We start from the raw sequence: 21,373 nt of genomic DNA, 5'->3' as shown, positions 1-21,373 counted from the left end.
AGAATAGCAAGGACTGTATGCATGCATCCATGCACTCTTCAGGCTTTTGAGCTGAAAGGGAATTCATTGTGTTTGGATGAGCTGTAGTGGCTGATGTTTATGGCCTGTGCTATGTGAACAAAAACAAACTGTGGGTTCAACACAGAAATTTTCTTTTCTAACCTCACTATTGAGGATAGGGATTGCAATGCTGCCATAGTTCTGCTCATTATGAATGTGCATAAACACAAATACATGCATGTGATGCTTTGAAAAAACCCTGAACAGGGATTTTATTTCCTTTTTAAAAAGTCAGTGAACTCAGAGGTGCCTTTTCAGTACCAACAACAGCTTTGTGTGTTCTGCCTGCCTTGGTCATCAAGTCCCATAGTATAAGGGTCTAGAATCTCCCCATTTTATGATGATAAAAAACGAACTGTAGCAAGGCCATCTGATATTATCAAACAGGGAAAGTGCATAGAGGCACACAGCTTTGAAGCAGCCTGGAATCCTTTTTTGCCGAAATGCTATGGTGATGACCACAGTGAAAATAGAGGACTCTGGCTAGGAAGAAGGCACGCTATCTGTTGCAGCTTCAATACAAAATATTTTGTGTCCAATTCTTTTCTTTTTATAGTTATGAAGGCTTCTCACCAATAGTCTTGAACATCACAGAGAATGGCAGTGTTTAGAAAAAAATTCAGTTTTAGGAGCCTTGAAAGGAATTTGGAAAATATTGTTTACTGGATGTTAGCAGCTACTTGAAATTGAACTTTTTCTGTGTGTATACATTACCATCCTCCAGTCCCACAGAAATTATACACAAATATCCAGCTCTACTGATGGAAAACATGACAGGGTTAATTTGGCAAGGATTTTTCATTCAGAACTGAATTCAGAACCTCCCTGCCAGGAGGTTTCGAGGCTCATGCAACATTGTTCGTACGGCACCCACCCTTCTGCAAACCATCAGTGTGGCTAAAAAAGCTTCCTGATTACATCACTTCTTTTCATTTTCTTACCATTTAGTAAAAGTTTTCTCTGGTGGGAAAAAGGTAGGATTGTTTGTCTCAGCCACATTAAATATTCACACACAGCCTCCTGTCCCAGTTCAAATAGATTTACTGGCAAAACTCATAATAGATTTAACGTGACCAAGAATGGCCAAAACAGAGATTTTTGGCTTGTTCTGTTTCTGGATCTTTAACATTTCTGCAGGGAAGGTGGGAGGCGTGTATAGCAAACATAAGCAAAGCCTTGATTTTATTAGCTGTCTTTCACAGACTCCTCATAGAAAAACACTGTCCTAAATCAGTAAATCACAGAGCTTAGCTTGTTGTCCTGGTTTCAGCTGGGATAGAGTTAATTTTCTTCCTAGCAGCTGGTATAGTGCTGTGTTTGGGATTTAGGATGAGAATAATGTGGATAACACACTGATGTTTTAGTTGTTGCTAAGTAGGGCTTACACTAGGCAAGGACTTTTCAGCTTCCCATGCTCTGCCAGGTGCACAAGAAGCTGGGAGGGGGCACAGCCAGGACAGCTGACCCAGACTGGCCAAAGGGCTATTCCATACCATATGGCATCATGCTCAGTATATAAACTGGGGGGAGTTGGCCGGGGGGCAGCAATCGTTGCTTGGGGACGTGCTGGGCATTGATCGGTGGGTGGTGAGCAATTGTGCAGTGTATCACTTGATTCGCATAATATTATTATTATTATTATTATTATTATTATTATTATTACTACAACTATTATTATTACTACTACTACTATTACTACTATTCTATTTTATTTTACTTCAATTATTAAACTGTTCTTCTCTCAGCCCACGAGTTTTCTCCCTTTTACCCTTCCAATTCTCTCCCCCATCCCACTGGGGCAGAAAAAAATAAGCAAAGAGAGCAGCAGAAAAAACACTTATGCATGCAGCCCCAAAGCTCCTATGTTACCCGTTGCCTGACTGGAATAACTGGGACAGACCGAGTTTAACCCACAGCAAACACAAGGGAAGTCAAGCCTGGGAAAGGAGAAGGGAAAGTGCTTGGCTCAAATGCTTTTTGGATTGTTGATGTTCTTTTTTCTCCATACCCAAAGCAATGATCAGAAGTTGATATTAACTGGACATAAGTAAAAATTCCCTGAGAAGTTTTGCCCATGACAGACGCTCGGATGCTCTTGCCAATAAGGTGTGCACTTCCACAGGGCAGCTCAGCCCAGCAAAGCTCCGATTCCTCCCCATGAGAGCACATATCTGTCTCCAGTAAAAACTGATCAGGACCCACAGTGCCTGGCTCCCATCAGGTGTCCCAGCCAACAGTTCCCTTTAACTACTGCAACATAAAATGTCATAAAGAGCTTATTAATAGGCCCAAGCCTAAATCTACAGGAGTATTTCAAAATATTCATTATTAAATTTGGAGAAAAGAGGGAATAGGAGTTATATTTGGTAGTAAAGAACTGCAGCCCAATATTAAAAAAAAAAAATAAATGAGTATCAATATTATTAAACACAGAGTTAGGTGATTGTCATGTTACAGGAAAGATTTTAACATTCAATTTTTCTTTCACTACAGTCAGTAGTAAAACATGCTTTTACTTGAATAGGAGCTGAATGGAGCCATTAAGTGGAGTTGAATTGTTAGGCTACACGGTCTCTCTCCTTGTAATTTTCTTCATGTTGCAGGTATTTATTTCTGGTTTGTGTTTACATTTTCTTGGCCCTTTTAGTGCCATAAGGAGCCATTTATAAGTGGTCATAACACAGTAACCCACAAAATTACAGCCCTATAAATTATTTCCTCAGGCATTAAGAGCCTGTGATAATTCAAACAGAGACGGATGCAAAACTTACATTTAAAAAAATAACTTTTATTTAATAAAATTCAATTTTACAAACTTATCAAGGCAAGTTATACGTGAGAGTCCAAGTGTGCTACCAACTACCCCCAGCAAACTGCAAGCATCTAGAACCCCATTTCAAGGGGCTCATTAGGCCACTCTGCGACACAAAGTTCGATCATTTGATATTTAAATGTGGTTTCATACACACACAGTATCAGCACTTTCAAATGTCTCCGTGCCTAGCTTTTCCTTTGAATATTCTTTAGAAAAACCTTTTATTAGAAAAACTTTCTTATTTTTAAATAAAGATGTAGGAAAACAAGACGTTGTCTGTACATTGCTATACTGCTTTGCAAAATATAACAGGGTCAAATCATCCACAGCACCTGACCTAAAGAAATAACAATATTTTCCTGTATGGAGCAGTAACAGTGATAAAAAAAAGACACAGCATTTGTCATTTATTTCACAGCTACAAGCAATTAAAAAAAGTTCTCTTGGTTCTGAAAGAAACAAGTTTCACAGGCCTATTTATCCCTCTCCCTTCAATACCTACTCTTTTCCGTACTCCTGCATCCAATATTTCCCTTTGCTTTAACCTGTCTGTACTCTCTGCTTCTCAGTTTTCTGCTTTTGAGTCAGGCCATTTCTTGTGTTCCTCTGTGCTCACTTGCCATCAGCTAGGAGAGCACTCAGATTGCAAGAGAAAGACCTCTGCTCCTCTACAGTGGTATCAGAACAGGCACAAAGAGAAACTGAATGGCCTAAGATTTTCTATTTTTAAAATCCTTGTGTGGTGTAAAACCAGAAGAATCAAATAAAAATTGACAAGATCAAATCCAATCTACTAGAAACTTATAGCTCGCATGCTAACCTGGGAAGTCTTCGTTGATCTCATCCATTTCCAGTACAATATCATAGGGAACACCAGCTTCTGCTAGGAGTACGTTCAGCTGACCAGGCATACGGCCAGCCACAGGGTGAATACCAAACCTAACAGGAAAAATTCCAAGTCCATTAATAAGTACTGACTACTCTGTTTTATATAACAAAATTGCCACCTGTGACCTACAAAGCTGAGAAGTTTAAGCACACATACGAATTAATAAAAAGAAACAGTTAAATCTTAACAATATTGTAAGTACTTTTCCAGTGTCGCAGGTAACTGAGTGGGTGGGAAAGGGAACAAGGCCCATAGATTTGACTCTTCACCTGGAGAGCAGCTGTTCCTTTTTTGGAAAGTTAAAAGTATGACTGATGCAACAGGTATGCAAAAGAATATGCTCAATTCCCAGTAAAACTAAACAAAAACTAGGAGTACATTTTCAATCCCTCCATCGTAAGAAAACTCTTTCAGAATGTCGTTGCACCTGCAAAGCAGCTTTGGAGAGCCTACTGCAATAAAAATGGCAAGGATGCTTCTAGTGACAACGTGGAAGGAACTAGTAGCCAGAAATGCCTGAAAACACATCACTGCAGGATGGACCAACAGAGTAAATTTTCCCCCAGCAAAGCTTATACCAACAAGCTCAGTGGGTTTTCTTCAATGACTTTTTAAAGTAATAGGACTATTTTACCATTTTGTCTGGCTACAATCATCAGCCCCATCCATATCACGCACAGCAAGCATTCACGTCCACCTTCCAAGCAGTACCATATTTAAAACCTTGTGACAGATATCTTTGTTTCTTTATGAATAAGCCCATTTGCTGCAAAAGTATCACCCACGTTAATATGCTTTGCAGGTCCCTTACATCACTGAAAAGCGAAAGCACCACAGAGTAAGTAAACTGGCTACAACAGAACACTCTTCCTGAAAAGGCCAAAAGTGTGCAGCCTTCCTGAAGCAAAAGCACTCCTAGACCTAGAAATGCACTTGGCAAATGACCTTATTGACTCAGATATCTCTAGAATATGCATGGTTATCACAGCCTAACACTCCAATCGAACAGAAAAATTAGCAGGTACTCTACTTCAAGCACAAGACAATGCTTTGCTGAATTAGGTTAACATGCCACTTTCTTCTCATGATTGATCTTAGGAAGAGAAAAAAAAATGCGGGGGAGTGAGAAGGTAGAGAGCTAAGAAGCTATACCAGTTTAAGCATAACAACTTAACAAACGTTTTCAGAACAGCTCAAAACCAACTTACAGAAAATACACTGCTTATGAGTTACTAAAAATTCACAGACACACAGGGTGTCAGCAGGGGGTGTTAAGGCACGAGTGCAGGTCTGTAAGAGTGAAAACCTGACAAAATTCAGAACAGAGGTGTTAAATTGGTTTAGCTGCAACTCCCAAAGACGCATTTTGGTGAGAAGCAAATCTATTTCTTGTGGGCAGACAGTACTCTTCTGCTCATCTACTGGCCCTGAATAAAACAGGCACATCATGCCTGCTCTCCTGTGCATTTTCTGTCTTTCCAGCTCTGGAGCTATTGTTGGAGACATGCGAGAAACAAAACAAAGGATATTACTCAGCCTCTGAAGATAGTTAATAAGACACGGCCCTGGGAGAAGGAACAGGATGGCACCATAGAACAGGCAGACTAAAAAATACTAGAGAGAAGCGCAAAGGGAACAAAACCACTGATAAGACCAAGAAGAATAACTTGAACTACAAGTGAACTATCGTAATTAACATAGTAAAAACCGGCCCTCAGGCAAGGAAACCCCCTACCAACAAAACCCCTTCCTCAGGGAGCATGCGCAATAAAAAGGGAGGATACTGTAACTTTAAATGAAAACGAGGCATCGGAAGAACCAATGGGAACAAGGGTGACTAAAGCGTAACTGTTGCTCGGAGTGTATAAATGTTAACCGTGTGTTAGCCAAGGTGTGCTAGCTTTGTAGAGTTACCACCTAGCACCCATCTCTGCGCAGACATGGAATAAACAACTATCTCGACTCTGTGTGTTATTCAGCTCTTTACACACCAGGTGAAGAACCCTGTTTTGGGACAACACTATCACCAAATGTAATGCTGACACAAGCACACCAGAAATGCCTCAGATGACTGTTGTATAGGGCTGAATCTAAATGTTTAATAAGGAATTCTACGTGTATTTTGCAATAGACAGAAAATACCCAAGAGAAAACTAAATACTTGGATTTCTGAACAGAAATTTCTAAGCAGAAACCCAAGTGAGTCAGGAATGCAATAAAAGAACTTCAGACTTCTTCAGAAAGGAGTGAAAGACTGATAAATCAACTTGCCATGACAGAGGAATTGTCACATATTTTTATTTTCAACTCCACTGCAATGGAAGTGGACCATCAGTGATGTGTTATCCACAAGTCACAGTCCAATCAATACAGATCACTTGTTAATCACTTGGTCAGTCGCCGAGGCGAGCTGCTCCGGAGACGGCCCGATCGGCAGCGGAGCAGAAGATCTTGGCGTACAGGGGTGTTTCCCGATGCAGGGAAACACCAGGGCAGAAGGAGAGACCTGCCAGGAGCCGGCAGCTCTCGGGAGAGCCGCTGAGGAGGCCTGGGCGTTGCCAGAGCAACCGCGGCCACCCCCACACCTATAAAAAAACAGCCTAGGGAGCGCTGCAAACAGAGTGGGCAAACAGAGCGTGGCATGATAGCCAGGGCGTGGCACATCGGTTTGTGCAGGAAGGGCGTCGTCACCCTACCAGCTCAAGAGGTGAGTTCAATTGGTGGTCATCATCCTCTCAGAAGGAGCTTAGCTATGGTATCCACTCGGCAGAAAGCTGTGTCCTTTGTACTCACCAGAACGGATGTGGCTACCCAGACAGAGCTCCCACAAAAACATGCAGCCACCCAGGTCTCAGGCTGCAGGGCATGCCAGAGCCTTTCACTGGTAACGGATGGCAGTAGTGAAAACAGCTGTGTGAGGTGTGACCAAGTAGATGATCCGCTCATCTTGGTGGCAGAGCTACGAGAGGAAGTAGAAAGGTTAAGGAGCATCAGGGAGTCTGAGAAAGAGATAGACCAGTGGAACCATGCTCTGCCCTCCCTGAGACAGAAACAGGAACAGCCACCGAAAAAAAACACAAGATCAAGGGGATCCTGTATCCTCTCCCCACCAGGCAGAAGGCAGAAGGCAGTAGCTTAAAGGAAAGGAGTGACTGGAAGCAAGTCCACGCTCAGGGCAGCAGGCAAACCCCTTCCTTGCCTACCTTGCCTTCCCAGGTGCCTCTGTACAACAGGTATGAGGCTCTAGATGTGGAAGGCCAGTCAATGGATGATGTGGGTGACGGTCCATCTACAGCAGAGGTGTTGTCAAGGTCAGAAAGGCCTACCCCCCCCCCGCCCCCCCCATATCACGACCACCTCCACAAGGAAGAAAAGACAGGTTATAGTTGTAGGTGACTCCCTTCTGAGGGGAACAGAGGGTCCAATATGCCGGACAGACCCTCCTCTTAGGGAAGTCTGCTGCCTCCCTGGGGCCCAGGTTAAGGACATCACTAGGAAACTTCCTAACCTGGTACGGCCCTCGGACTATTACCCATTATTGCTCTTCCATGTGGGTGGTGATGAAGCCGCAATGCATAGTCCAAGGGCTAGAGACTTCAGGGCCTTGGGACAGTTGGTAAGGGAATCTGGAGCACAGGTAATTTTTTCAGTGACATTGGAAGAAACAGATAGACCCAGTCTACTAATACATGGCTCCATGGCTGGTGTCACCGCCAGAAGAATTTTGGGATTTTCAATAACAGGATGGTCTACATGGCACCAGGCCTGTTGGCATCAGATGGGATTCACCTTTCTCAAAGGGGGAAGAAGGTCTTTGCTCACAAGCTAGCAGGGCTCGTTGACAGAGCTTTAAACTAGACTTGAAGGGGGACAATATCAGACTCGCCCGTGGCAAGCCAAGGGACAACACGCCAAGGTTAGAGGGACAGGGTGCTAGCAAGGGCCCTCAGCCTGTTGCTCTGAGACTTGCTGGGTACACTGGAGCACACTTGAAGTCTTACAGAGAGGAGCCAGGGGCTCCTGAGGTAATAGGAGCCAACAGGGAAACACCGGTGAAATACCTCAAAGGAATTAAGGGGTGTTCCTCTAAAAAGGTGACATGGCTGACAGCCCAGCTGAAGTGCCCCTACACCAATGCACGCAGCACGGGCAACAAACAGGAGGAGTTGGAAGCCACCGTGCTGCTAGAAAGCTACCACCTAGTTGCCATTACTGAAACTTGGTGGGACGAATCCCGTGACTGGAGTGCGGCTATTGATGGCTACAGGCTGTTCAGAAGGGACAGGCGAGGAAGGAGGGGCAGAGGGGTTGCCCTCTATGTCAAGAAATGGATAGATTGTGAAGAGCTGTCTCTGAAGAATAGCCACGAGCAGGTTGAAAGCTTATGGGTAAGAATTAGAGACCGAGGCAACAAAGGGAACCTTGTGGTTGGTGTTTACTACAGGCTGCCTGATCAAGGGGAGCCTATTGACAAAGCCTTCTTACTCCAGCTACAGGAAGCATCGCGCTCGCAGGCTCTCATCCTGCTGGGGGACTTCAACCACCCCGACATCTGCTGGAAAAGTAGCACGGCGAGCTGTAGGCAATCCAGGAGACTCCTGGAGTGCATGGAGGATAACTTCTTAAGCCATGTAATAGACAGCCCTACCAGAGGGGATGCGATACTGGACCTGATGGTCACCAACGCAAGTGAGCTAATCGGTGACGTCAAGACTGGAGGCAGCCTGGGCTGCAGTGATCATGCACTGGTGGAGTTTGCAGTCCTGAGGGATATGGGACAGGCAAAGAGTAAAGTCAGGACCCTGAATTTTGGGAAAGCAAACTTCCAGCTGTTCAAGGAGTTAGTCAATAGGACCCCCTGGGAAACTTCCCTCAGGGACAAAGGAGCAGAACAGAGCTGGCAGATCTTTAAGGATGCTTTCCATAGAGTGCAACAGCTCTTGATCCCCAGGTGTAAGAAATCAGGAAAGGATGGCAAGAGACTGGCATGGATGAGTCAAGACCTGCTGCTCAAACTAAAGAGCAAGAAGGAAATGCACAGGCAGAGGAAGCAGGGACAGGTATCCTGGGAAGAGAACAGGGACATTGCCCGGTTGTGTAGGGATGGGGTCAGGAAGGCCAAGGCGCACCTGGAGCTGAACTTGGCAAGGGAGGCAAAGGATAATAAGAAGGGCTTCTATAGGTATGTCAGCCAGAAAAGGAAGGTCAAAGAAAGTGTACCCCCCGAGGAACACAACTGGCAAACTGGTAACAACGGACGAGAAGGCGGCTGAGGTACTCAACAACTTTTTTGCCTCGGTCTTAACTGGTAACCTCTCTTCCCACACCTCTCGAGTGGATGGACCACAAGACAGGGACTGGGGGAGCAAAGTCCCTCCCGCTGTAAGAGAAGATCAGGTTCGAGACCACCTGAGGTGAGGAACCTGAACGTACATTAAGTCTATGGGAGGTAAGACAGGGAGGTAATTCAAGACAGCCAGCACGGCTTCACCAAGGGCAAGTCTTGCCTGACCAACCTAGTGGCCTTCTATGACGGAGTGACTGCATCAGTGGACAAGGGAAGAGCTGCGAATGTCATCTACCTGGACTTCTGCAAGGCCTTTAACACGGTCCCCCACAACATCCTTCTCTCTAAATTGGAGAGATATGGATTTGATGGGTGGACTGTTCGGTGGATAAGGAATTGGCTGGATCCAGAGGGTAGTGGTCAACAGCTCAATGTCCGGATGGAGATCAGTGACGAGCGGGGGCCCTCAGGGGTCAGTATTGGGACCAGTACTGTTTAATATCCTCATCAATGACATAGTGGGATCGAGTGCACCCTCAGCAAGTTTGCAGATGACACCAAGCTGAGCGGTGTGGTTGACACGCCTGAGGGATGGGATGCCATCCAGAGGGACCTGGACAAGCTCGAGAAGCAGGCCCATGTGAACCTCATGAGGTTCAACAAGGCCAAGTGCAAGGTCCTGCACCTGGGTCAGGGCAACCCCTGGTATCAATACAGGCTAGGGGATGAAGGCATTGAGAGCAGCCCTACAGAGAAGGACTTGGGGTTACCGGCAAATGAAAAACTGGATGCGAGCAGGCAACGTGCACTCGCAGCCCAGAAAGCCAACCGTATCCTGGGCTGCATCAAAAGAAGCGTGGCCAGCAGGTCAAGGGAGGTGATTCTGCCCCTCTACTCTGCTCTCCTGAGACCCCACCTGGAGTACTGCATCCAGCTCTGGAGTCCTCGGTACAAGAAAGACACGGACCTGTTGGAGCAGGTCCAGAGGAGGGCCACAAAAATGATCAGAGGGATGGAACACCTCTCCTATGAGGAGAGGCTGAGAGAGCTGGGGTTCTTCAGCCTGGAGCAGAGAAGGCTCCAAGGAGGCCTTATTGCGGCCTTCCAATACTTAAAGAGGGCTTATAAAGAAAGATGGGGACAGACTTTTTAGTAGGGCCTGTAGTGATAGGACAAGGGGTAATGGTTTTAAACTAAAAGAGGGTAGATTCAGACTCGATATAAGGAAGAAATTTTTTTATGATGGGGGTGGTGAAACACTGGAACAGGTTGCCCAGAGAGGTGGTAGATGACCCATCCCTGGAAACATTCAAGGTCAGGTTGGACGGGGCTCTGAGCAACCTGATCTAGTGGAAGATGTCCCTGCTCATTGCAGGGGGGTTGGACTAGATGACCTTTAAAGGTCCCTTCCAACCCAAACCATTCTATGATTCTATGATTCTATCATTTGTTGGGTAGTATACAACAATTATAAGAACTAGGCCTTCCATAGTATCTTACTAGGTCCAAATTGATGTTTTTATTAACAGGGAAAGTGATTTTTATGTAAAAACAGTGAATATTGCTAAATGACAATGTACTTACTTATCATTTACAAAGTGAAACACTTAAAAGCCATGAAATGAATAAAGGACATCTGAAATCTTACACTTGCCACATAATAAAAGAAAATACACTGACCTCTATTGTAATGGTACCCTAGAATGTCACACTCATACATTTGTTCTCAAAGCTTCTCTCTGAGACAAGGACATATAATTTTCAATCAGTGGGAAACTGAGACAGAAAGCAACAGATTTGGAAAGACACCGAACTTTGTAGACCCAGTGGAGATACATGATCGCTCTTAGCTTCTACGCCAGAGGGGGTCCCTGAAGTCCCATAAAGTTATATTTGCAGCCCGTAGTAGTGCAAGCAAGAGGGTGATAAATACACTTGTGCTCCCTGATTGAGCTCCATGTGCATGTTCCTGGAAGCAGAACATACGTAGCTCAGAGACACACAACCACACCATTAGGCAACAGCTCAGGATAGTCCCAGGCCCCGTAATTTTGGGATTCACTCAATAAAAGTCTCACAACCAGCTTACACAACGTTTACCGTATGATGCTGTGGTAAGGACAAGGGTAGCGTGGACCCAAAGCATCCTGCCACACCACTGTGTCTCCCAAAAGCCTGGCAGCTGAACTCAGGCACGTGGCCAAACACTCCCTCGGTCATACTGAGAAACAAGAAGTCGCATGAAAAACTGAGCACAAGGCCAGGAAAGCTATGACAAAAATTGGCTTGCAGATTGCCAGTTGGTTTGACTATAACCTCGCCTCAGAAGTTTCCCAACATGCCCTATCCCACTTAGCTTGTGAGATTTGGCAAGATCCCAAAAGAAGGTGGTATGTCCATAGTCATTTTAAGGTCTAATCAAGCGATATTAGTTTCTTCACAAGAAGATTTGGACTAGAGACGTAATCGCAGAAGACTTCAAACTAACGTTTGCAAGAAGACAAATGTCTCCATGTTAATCCCAGAAACAATAACAACAAGAAAATGCCTTTGTCAGTTGTTTCCAAGTGTTTTTTTGACCTCTCAGTCCTGGAGATTATGAATTTCAGATGGATGTACTGGATGCCAAATATATTAACTCAAATAATCAGTGCCCTGGGGACCCACTCTCTGGCAGACTGAATTCATCAACAGAATGTGCTGTAGAACCTGATTTGGGCACGCATTAATATGAAATCAAGCCCAGGGGAAAGAATATTAGAATTCACCTTAAATATTTTATGGACTAAATTCATGGTTATATGTTATTTTTCTGGCTACAGTACTGCTATCATCGGATTCGAGGAACATTTTGTGCCCTCTTTCTTCTGAAAGGAATGAAAAGTGGGTGAGAAACCATATTTTCCACTAGGACGAGCTACTGAAGAGACGGTACATCAGCTGGAAAGATAAATGGAGCTGTCTGTCCGCCTACATTTATGGGGAAACTCTGCAGGGTAATATGCTGGGGTACGTTAAGTCTCCACCATCTGCAAAGAAACAGCTCCAGCTCACATCCATGGTGAAATAAGGCCCAGAAGAGCAAGGAAAACATATATCGTAGTTTCTCAGAGAGGATGATTTGGGCAGAGGAGGGAGAAGACAGGCCACTAAGGAACAGGTCTCCATTGAACACACTTCTCTGCTAAAGCATTGTGCACATTGTTTTCTGGGGCATAACGAAACTTCCCATTTGGTGTTTTTCTAGATGGTACTGATAAATTGTTCTTGCCCACAGAAGATTTCCCTGATTAGGGAGAGTCCTCAGTTCAGCCTTTCTAGATGCTTTGGTTATATTCACAACAGGCCCAGGACTGTTTGCTGGCCCTGAGGCCAACTGGCCACACACAGAGCACATTGCTTGCGTCCCCTTCCCTGTCCACCCATGAAACCAAGGTAGCAGCATCCAAACCAACTCCTGGGAATGGCCCCTGGATGATCTGAGTCAGGGCCAGGTCTTGTCAGTGAAAGTACCAGTTGGTTTGGGCCACAGCCAGGAACTACACGAGCAGTTTTACTAATATAGCTATATATCTTACTAACATAGCTATAGCCACTTAGAGCAAACTTGGATAAAATGAATGCAAACCAGATCTACTTAAGACCTTGATGCTTATGAGAACAGTACTGCCCCCTTAGAGTAAGATAAAAAAATCCCTCTAACCATAAGGTAGGACCACAGGAATGGACTGTCTTTAAAACCTTTTTCTGAGTCTGAAGCAAAATTCCTTCCAGATTATTTTGTTTCTAACAGCAAGAGAAATACACATCTTTAAAACTCAAGTTTCTATGTTCACAGAAGTGAAATATTATGGGCATCATAAATTTTATGACATTAAAACATATAAACCTGTTTTCATATTGAGTGTGGATTGTGCCCAAGTGCCAAGTATACATTCCAATGAATATTTTTATAAAACCAGTTATTTCAGCAGATATGAATTATCAACATTTGAGAGTTTGTCCTGGTTTCAGCTGGGATAGAGTTAATTTTCTTCCTAGTAGCGGGTTGTCGTGGGTTAACCCCAGCCAGCAACTAAGCACCACACAGCCGTTTGCTCACTCCCCCACCGGTGGGATGGGGGAGAGAATTGGAAGGGTAAAAGGGGAAAACTCGTGGGTTGAGATAAGAACAGTTTCATAATTGAAGTAAAATAAAAATAGAACAGTAGTAATAATAATAGTAATAACAATAATAAAAACAAATAATAATAATACAATAGTAATACAAAGCAAGTGATACACTGTACAATTTCTCACCACCCACCGACCGATGCCCAGCACATCCCCGGGGCAGTGATCCCTGCCCCCCTGCCAACTCCCCCAGTTTATATACTGAGCATGATGCCATACGGTATGGAATAGCCCTTTGGCCAGTCTGGGTCAGCCCCCCTGGCTGTGCCCCCTCCCAGCTTCTCACTACTTAGCAACTACTTAGCAGCTACTTAGCAGCTACCAAAGTATCAGTGTATCATCGACATTGTTCTCATCCTAAACCCAAAACCAAGAAGAAATTTAACTCTATCCCAGCTGAAACCAGGACACTGCTATAGTGCTGTGTTTTGGATTTAGGATGAGAATAATGTTGATAACACACTGGTGTTTTGGTTGTTGCCGAGTAGTGCTCACACTGGTCAAGGACTTTTCAGCTTCCCATGCTCTGCCGGGTGCACAGGGGGCTGGGAGGGAGCACAGCCAGGGGGGCTGACCCAGACTGGCCAAAGGGCTATTCCATACCGTATGGCATCATGCTCAGTATATGAGCTGGGAAAAGAAGAAGGAAGAGGGGGGACGTTTGGAGTGATGGCGTTTGTCTTCCCAGGTGGCCGTTGCACGTGATGGAGCCCTGCTTTCCTGGGGATGGCTGGGTGCCTGCCTGCCGATGGGAAGTAGTGAATGCATTCCTTGCTTTGCTCTGCTTGCGTGCACGGCTTTTGCTTTACCTATTGAACTGTCTTTATCTCAACATACCTCCATTACTCATTTTTATATGAAGTTATCAGACTATTTAAATTAATATTTGTTATTATTTGTCAAGCGTCAACAACCCATTTTGCATTATGCAAAATAAAACTTGAAGACAATCCACTCCCTGAGGAGACTTCAGTCAAAATGTTGGATATTCTCATGCTACATAGATTCTTACAGGGAACCAGATCATCCAAGCAGATACAGCAAATATCAGTGCTTTACTGAAAGAGAAGTTGAAGATGTCCCTGCTCACTGCAGGGGGGTTTGACTAGATGACCTTTAAAGGTGCCTTCCAACCCAAACCATTCTGTTTCTATGAATTTAACACTGTACAAATACATCCTTAAAAGGTCCAGCAGCTTGTTTGGCCACTTGCACGCTGATGCCTTTCACCCCTGCCTTTTGTAGAAAAACTGTCTTTGGCCCTCCAACCTCTGACACTCTACCTGAAGAATAAATTAAATGGTGTTCAAAAGAGATTCAGTTAAATACTCTTAACTTTAGTGTGGGTTCTCCTTTAGCCTGCTGGAGGAATAGTCCAGTTGGCTACTGGAAAGAGATGAGTATCCGGACTGCACGTGCTATCTGTCTTGACCAGTGCCACAGCTTTAGAGAAAACTATTCTTGAAGACTGTCCCTAGAAAATGGTTTGTTTTAGTTAAAAAGTTATTACAGCTCAAGCCATATGACCAAATTAATGTAAACAATTGGTTTCTATGTCTAGGTATAAATTTAAGATTATACTGTCCTTCATTCACGGCAATGGTTCTACTGAGGAATACATCAATTTTGTACAGAAATCTAACACCAGCTCTTGCCTCAGTTTAGAAAATATACGGTTTAGTCATCATTGTGAACTGCTCAGTGTCCAAATACTATGGACAATACAAGAAAAATCCTCATCTTTTCAGAACCAACAATTATTTGCATTCTTACATATTGCATGTGTTTACGTATTTATAATTTTTGTCTTTTTTCCCTTCAACATCCTTTACCATCCTCTTCTCATTCTCTGTTCCCATACCTTCTCTGTTCTCCTCAGCTAAGTGCTAAGCTTTTTTTTTGTGCTGTGCTCCTTCTACTAACAGTATAAACAGTCTCCCAGTTTTACTTTAATTGAATGAGAAATAGCCAATTTCCAAAAACATGAATGAGTTCACTGCCAGCAATCTTAATTTAATACCTGTGAGCTAAAGATTTTAGTTTCAACCTCTTGATGTTGTACCACATTCAACCTCAATACAAGTTTAATCTTTTGCTTTAGTTGCAAGATGACTCTTGCCAATTGTTGCATTTCATTACAAAATAAACCCATTTTATTGCATTCTTTTGAACTGCCCTTGAAGGGAAAAATCTCAGAAATACCATTCTGTCCTGTGATGCATTCTGGTAGTACTTTCTTTGCAGAAGTTACATCCAAACCTTCTATGTCAATACTTCAAATTTCAACAACAGTTATCATCCATGATGATGATAAAAAACACAGGGTTCTTAGCAGACTGCAAAATGTTCCATAAGAGAAGATACAGCTCCACAGCCTCCTTACTCTAGCCAGTTCTAGCTTATATCTACCTGACATTCGTTATTTGCATGCATGCTCTTTTATACATTGTTTAAATATACAGTAAGGTTGCTGATTTTGTAGTAGTATAAATAAAAACCTAGAGTAGGTAATCTCAGTCTCAGTTCATTATTCAGTTGCATACACTGGATTAGCATAGGATTTCAATTCAGCAACTGAGTCGTCAAGCAGCATTTTATAAAGGACTTTTTATCCTGCTTTTATGATGATTCATAAATGAAAGACGTAATGTCTGTTTGAAGGCTTCATTTTAAGTAGTGTTTTGAGACTTTGATTGAGTACATAGTTCATTCAAAACGGTAAAATTTTACTCAAAGGATGCTTTTATTTCTAATGTTCCAGTTAGGTTTTAAGGGGGTTTTGGCTTTCTTCCATTGTCAGAAGGTATTGTTTCAAAAATCATCATTTATTAGAGCAGTGAGTCTTTAAAAAGTACAAAGATGGGAAAGAGGTGAACACCATATTCTTTTAAAAAGTCTTCTAAGGAATAAAGGAAAGTTAATTCAGCCTCTGTCATCATGCCTGGATATGCATTCCTTCCTCACAAACAGCTTTATTGATCTCTGTGTCATTCCTTCCAAAAGCACTACTTACGTGCGTTGGAAGCCCTTTTATTATGTAACATGCCATAACACTGAAAACATGTAGGGGAATAGCTGCATCATTATGCAATGTACAGTACAGTCTATGAATCGGGGCTCCCTTACAATGGTCAATGCTTCACAACGGTTTGTTTTAGTGTCTCCTGTAATATCTCTCTGCTGGTAACTAAATATTTTAGAACAGTTTATATTGACTCCAGGGACAGCTGTTGAAGAGAATATTCCTTATTTCAAGCCAAATACAGAGCTCATGGCTTAGCTCAGGAATTGGGCAGTACCCAAAAATGTGTTAGGTTTTCTTCCCCTTTGTTCTGAATTGTCCAACATCCCCCTACTTCCCCTTCCCCCCAAAACCCCCTCTACAATAATAAAATTTAAAGCGTATCCAGAGTGCTTCCTATATGCTGACATTTTCTTAAAGGAATGGTGTCAGGATAACTTAGGCCTAAATTCTGAATTTAATAAAAACTTTTTAAACAAAAACATAAAGTTAATACAAAATTTAAGATTATTTTAAACTGTCTCAGCAAAAAGAGCAGTTCATATTTTAAGAGGCCCCTAATGTTGCTACATTTCTAAGAAATGTCTCACTCTATAAAAACTAGTAAAAGTGTTTATAAGTGAAACTGAATAGATTTAAAAAAAGGTCCAACACACTAGCCTGCTCTCACTGCCTAAGCAGAGAAAAATGCAAGGAAAAAAACCCTAAAGTATTATTGGAATTTCCATTTGTAATGCTTTATCTTTATATACACCACACACATATTAGTTTTATTACAGCACTTACAACCCGGTAACCAATATCCCTTTAAAGGAAAATATACACCTTTGTTCTAACACTTAAGCTGCAATTGGCAATGAAAACAATAATATATCTTCCATTTCCACTAGCCAAAGGTCTATCTACTTTTCCTATGACCAATCATAACAAATACATCAATACATTAAAATGTGGGAAGTACTGACCAAATTCTTCTCCAGTAAAAAAGGAAACGTTTATAAAACGGCACATATTTTTGTTACAGGAAACATTTCCATTTGAGCTTCTATAAAACCTGTTGTCGTGGTTTAAACACAGAGCTGCTCGCTCACTCCCCCTAGCAGGATGGAGAGAGAGAATCGGAAGGGTAAAAGTGAGAAAACTCATGGGTTGAGATAAGAACAGTTTAATAATTGAAATAAAATAATATAATAATAATAATAATAACAACAATAATAATAAATTGTAATGAAAAGAAAAATAACAAAGAGAGAGAAATAAAAACCAAGAAAGTGATGCAAATGAAAATAATTGCTCACCACCAACTGACCGATGCCCAGAGAAGCAGCCCCCCCACCAACCTCCCCCCTAGTTTTATTGCTGAGCATGACATCATATGGTATGGAATATCCCTTTGGTCAGTTGGGGTCAGCTGTCCCAGCTGTGTCCCCTCCCAACTTCTTGTGCACCCCCAGCCTACTCGCTGGTGGGGTGGGGTGAGAAGCAGAAAAGGCCTTGACTCTGTGTAAGCACTGCTCAGCAATAACGAAAACATCTCTGTATTATCAACACTGTTTCCAGCACAAACCCAAGACATAGCCCCATACTAGCTACGATGAAGAAAATTAACTCTGTCCCAGCCAAAACCAGCACACCTGTGTTGCACATTTAATTTCTGTCTATTTTTAGCTTCTTTTAAGACATAGGACAGCATAAGAAAGTTACAAATTCCACGAGGTGTTTAGAAAATGCAGCTTATCAAGATTATATTACTCTCTCCACAGCTAACACCTATAAAGGTCTTCTGTGAATGAAGTCTCATATGTCACAAATAATGTCACAGGTCTTTTGTGAATGACATAATACATCAGTTCCAATAGAAGAAGAACTTGCTAGCAAGAAAAAATAGTTTTTCAATAAAATAAGATACTATCAAGAGTAAAAGCAAATTTGTAACTGATAACTGCCAAGGCATAGGTGACTCAAAGCAAATAATGCTTAATCCTAGTGATATGCAAAGTATTTTAAAGATTTGCAATTGGGAATATCTGAGCAGTTATGAGTTTGTTTTTTTTTTTAAAAATGCTTCTTGGGTTTTATTGAGAATTCTTGGTGGAAGCGATGCACCTGTAGGATGTTAGTTCAGCAATAGCAGCTTTATTGTGACCACTCATCATGGCCAGAGAGCTCTGTCTCCTGAAAGGATGGGTAACAAGGGAGGCCCGAGGTGCTTTCCTTGGTCATGTGCTGCAGCCTCAGAAACTGCCTTCAGCCACCCACTGCAACCATCCAAATTGTCAGGAGGGCTCTGTTCCTCTGACAGCAAATGAATGTTGGTCTTTTAGGCAACCAGCAGTGATAAACAAACCTCCTGCCTGGAGCTCTACAAAGTGAGGTATTAAAGAAGAATGGTTGCAGAGCTATAGGGTCCTAGTGCAAGGCACCTATGGAGGACATAGTGTAAGGAAGCCCTCTCCACTGCTGCGCCACACACTGAGTTACCTTGGGCAAATGGCTACAGCTTAGATCTTCAAGGAAGATTTTTATGGCACTAAATCCAGCCTACCTCTGGATGGATTTATACTTACAGGCACCTGTATTGCTACTTAAAAGTACTGAAAAAGTTAAAGTCTGACTTCCAGACTGGTGTTTCTCTAGCCAGGTCCCCTGAGAAACTTTCCCCTTTCTCAGGGTTTGCCTTATAGATGCTTACTTGTGCAGAATCAGTTTGGGATATCTCCAGACACAGCCAGCAGAAGCAATAAATGTGATTACAGCCCTACACTCACCAAAGGAGGAGAGGATCCAATTCCCTCCTCCCAACTCAAACTTGTCCACCACTTTTAGAAAACTCTGTGCCTGCTACTGTTAAAGAGTCGAGATTAATTAAAAACAGAAAAAAGTATAAGATGTTTTTTAAGTCCACGGTTTAGGGAATTCCTTGGAGACATGTCTTAGTTCTCTGAGGAGGCAGATGACTCCTCATAGCTTACGGCTTTTACTTCCAGAGCCTGTGCTCTGAGGAGTAGGCTATTTTATACAGACTGTTTGCTGACACTGTGTGTGCTGATCCTGTTTTAAAACAAAGCATCTGTGTAACTGTATTTCCAGAGGAATTCAGTGCTTTCATTGGGCCCCAAGGGTTAAGAGTCCTGGGAGAATTCCCAGTGGACTGGCATCCCAGGGGAACCAGGCATCACTCAGCCCAGGCTCAAGACCCTCATAAAAAAATAGGTATTGATTTTCATATTGATAAAAAGAAGATAGGCTCAGATTTTTATATCAAAAATGCAGTCTCTCATGAAATTAGGCACTTCTAGTATTAGGCAGCAGCTAAATGGGGCTACTTAGGATTTGGCTTGGACTGCTTTTGAATTTCGTTCCCTGTTGCTAGTTGTACATCTGTAAACAAGGGACAAGAAGAAAGAGTCCAGCCCAGGTGTTGAGAGAGACTTAGCAACACCTTCAGCTGTTAGGGCAAAGGATGCTCAGTAACTCTGAATCCACCCCTACCTCCACATCTTCCTGGTAATCCTTTGATATGCCACCAAGCTAAAGGAATCTACAGAAGAGGCATTATAATCTCTGTTCGGAAGGAGCTGGGGGGGGGGGGGTTCAGCTGGGGAGGCAGGCTTTAAAGAAGATTTTATTTAAAGCATTCATTGGTATGCAGTAACAGAATTCTTGGCACAACAAATGTTAGGAGACTTGTTTTAAGCGTAATAGGCTTCTCAACATTGTTAGATGGGGACCCAAAAGAAGGGAAACATAGTCAAAAGGCTGGATGTGTTTCACAGATCAGACAGTCCCACATTAGCATCAAGCCTGAGCTCCTAATTCCTGTTCTGGTCTGCCCTTCTAACACTGATGGGGTAAAACTTTCTTTTCTCTGACAAAACTTGCAGCACTCCTGTTTAGCAGAGTACTTTTTATAACACCTACAGGTTGTATAAGCATGGGGCCATGATAAAAAGGTCACAGCTTACACATGAGGGAAAAGAAAAACATGTAAGTGTTACTGCAGTTTTTCTAAAGTGGAGTCCTGGAAAAATTCATGTAAACTGTGCATAGCTGTAATGTGAAAGGGGACATTTGTTTCTTCAAAAGGAATTATTATGGTGCGAGAATTGTCTTGGCAGATAAACAGAACATATTTGCCCAGTGTGTAAATAACTTTTTCTTCTCTAAAACTTGAAGTGAATAAGTAAAATAAGTAACTTTTTGAAAGGCAAAAAGACTCCATCTCTTTACCTTCTGTACAGAGACACATACTTGTTTCCTTTTTTAAAAAAAAAAAAAAGGCAGATTTTTAGTTCTACCTTTTGACCTCAGTGGTTTCAGCACAACTTTCAAATGTCAAACCAAAGAGTATTGCTCATGAAAAGAAATCTGTTGGCATAGGTAACTCTCCTATTGAGGTCACATTCTAGAGATTGAAATGTGGGAAAATTGATATTTTTTCCCTGTTTTCCTAAGAGATTAGTCATATAAATATTTTCTAATTACAGAAAACACTACACATGACTTTTTGCCTATTGAAAGGTATTCATTTGAGTGTCTATTATGCAGTTTCACTAGATGGAATGCCTCCTTTCACAAAATTGCGTGCAAATGGATCCTTCCCTATTGGCTGACCTAGGGAGGAATGAAACATCTCCAAACCATTGCAGCTATCCTGACAGAAATTCCTCTTGAGCTCAAACCACAGGAGGCCTGTGCTTTTGGAGATGCAGCACGCTAATCTAGCATTACATGCTGTTCAGCTGTGGACTCTATCTGTATGCAGTAGCACATTGGCCATGTTAACATCATACATTAATGCCAGGCTGAAGTTCTCAAGCTGGACCTGCTCTGTTGAGCCCAGTCTCATAAAGATTTTCTGCTGGAAAGGGATCATTAACACAAACTTCACAGAGTTGATGCCAAAATCTGCCTTATTGGAAGGGTGGGGAGAGGAGAGCTCTGCTCAGCTGAGGCAAGAAGATACTCTTATGCTAAGCTATGGTCGTCTCACCAACCTGGATCCTTTTAGGACTCAGACAGCAGATGCTCAGATTCCAGATACAGAGTTGGTTTTTTTTTTCCCAATTTAATGATGAGTATATCAGGACATGGAACTCGGGGCTCTCCTGGGTTTTAGCATGGAAC

General features: G+C 42.6%; 1 protein-coding gene across 1 annotated transcript in view; it reads right to left on the bottom strand.

The window, feature by feature from the left end:
* Nucleotides 1-3,100: 3,100 nt before the first annotated feature.
* Nucleotides 3,101-21,373, bottom strand: part of LOC104013860 (NAD(P) transhydrogenase, mitochondrial-like) — a 97,165-nt gene continuing 78,892 nt past the window's right edge. Inside the window, exon 22 of the mRNA XM_087760365.1 lies at nucleotides 3,101-3,814. The gene's annotated coding sequence lies outside the window, so the exon portion shown is untranslated. The remainder of the gene's footprint in view (nucleotides 3,815-21,373) is intronic.

The sequence above is a fragment of the Nipponia nippon genome, unplaced genomic scaffold (assembly GCF_047370975.1).
Source record: "Nipponia nippon isolate SJK-2023a ecotype South Korea unplaced genomic scaffold, ASM4737097v1 scaffold_22, whole genome shotgun sequence".
Lineage (NCBI taxonomy): Eukaryota > Metazoa > Chordata > Aves > Pelecaniformes > Threskiornithidae > Nipponia > Nipponia nippon.
Note: the sequence above shows the minus strand (reverse complement) of the source record. Positions and strands in the feature narration are given on the sequence as shown.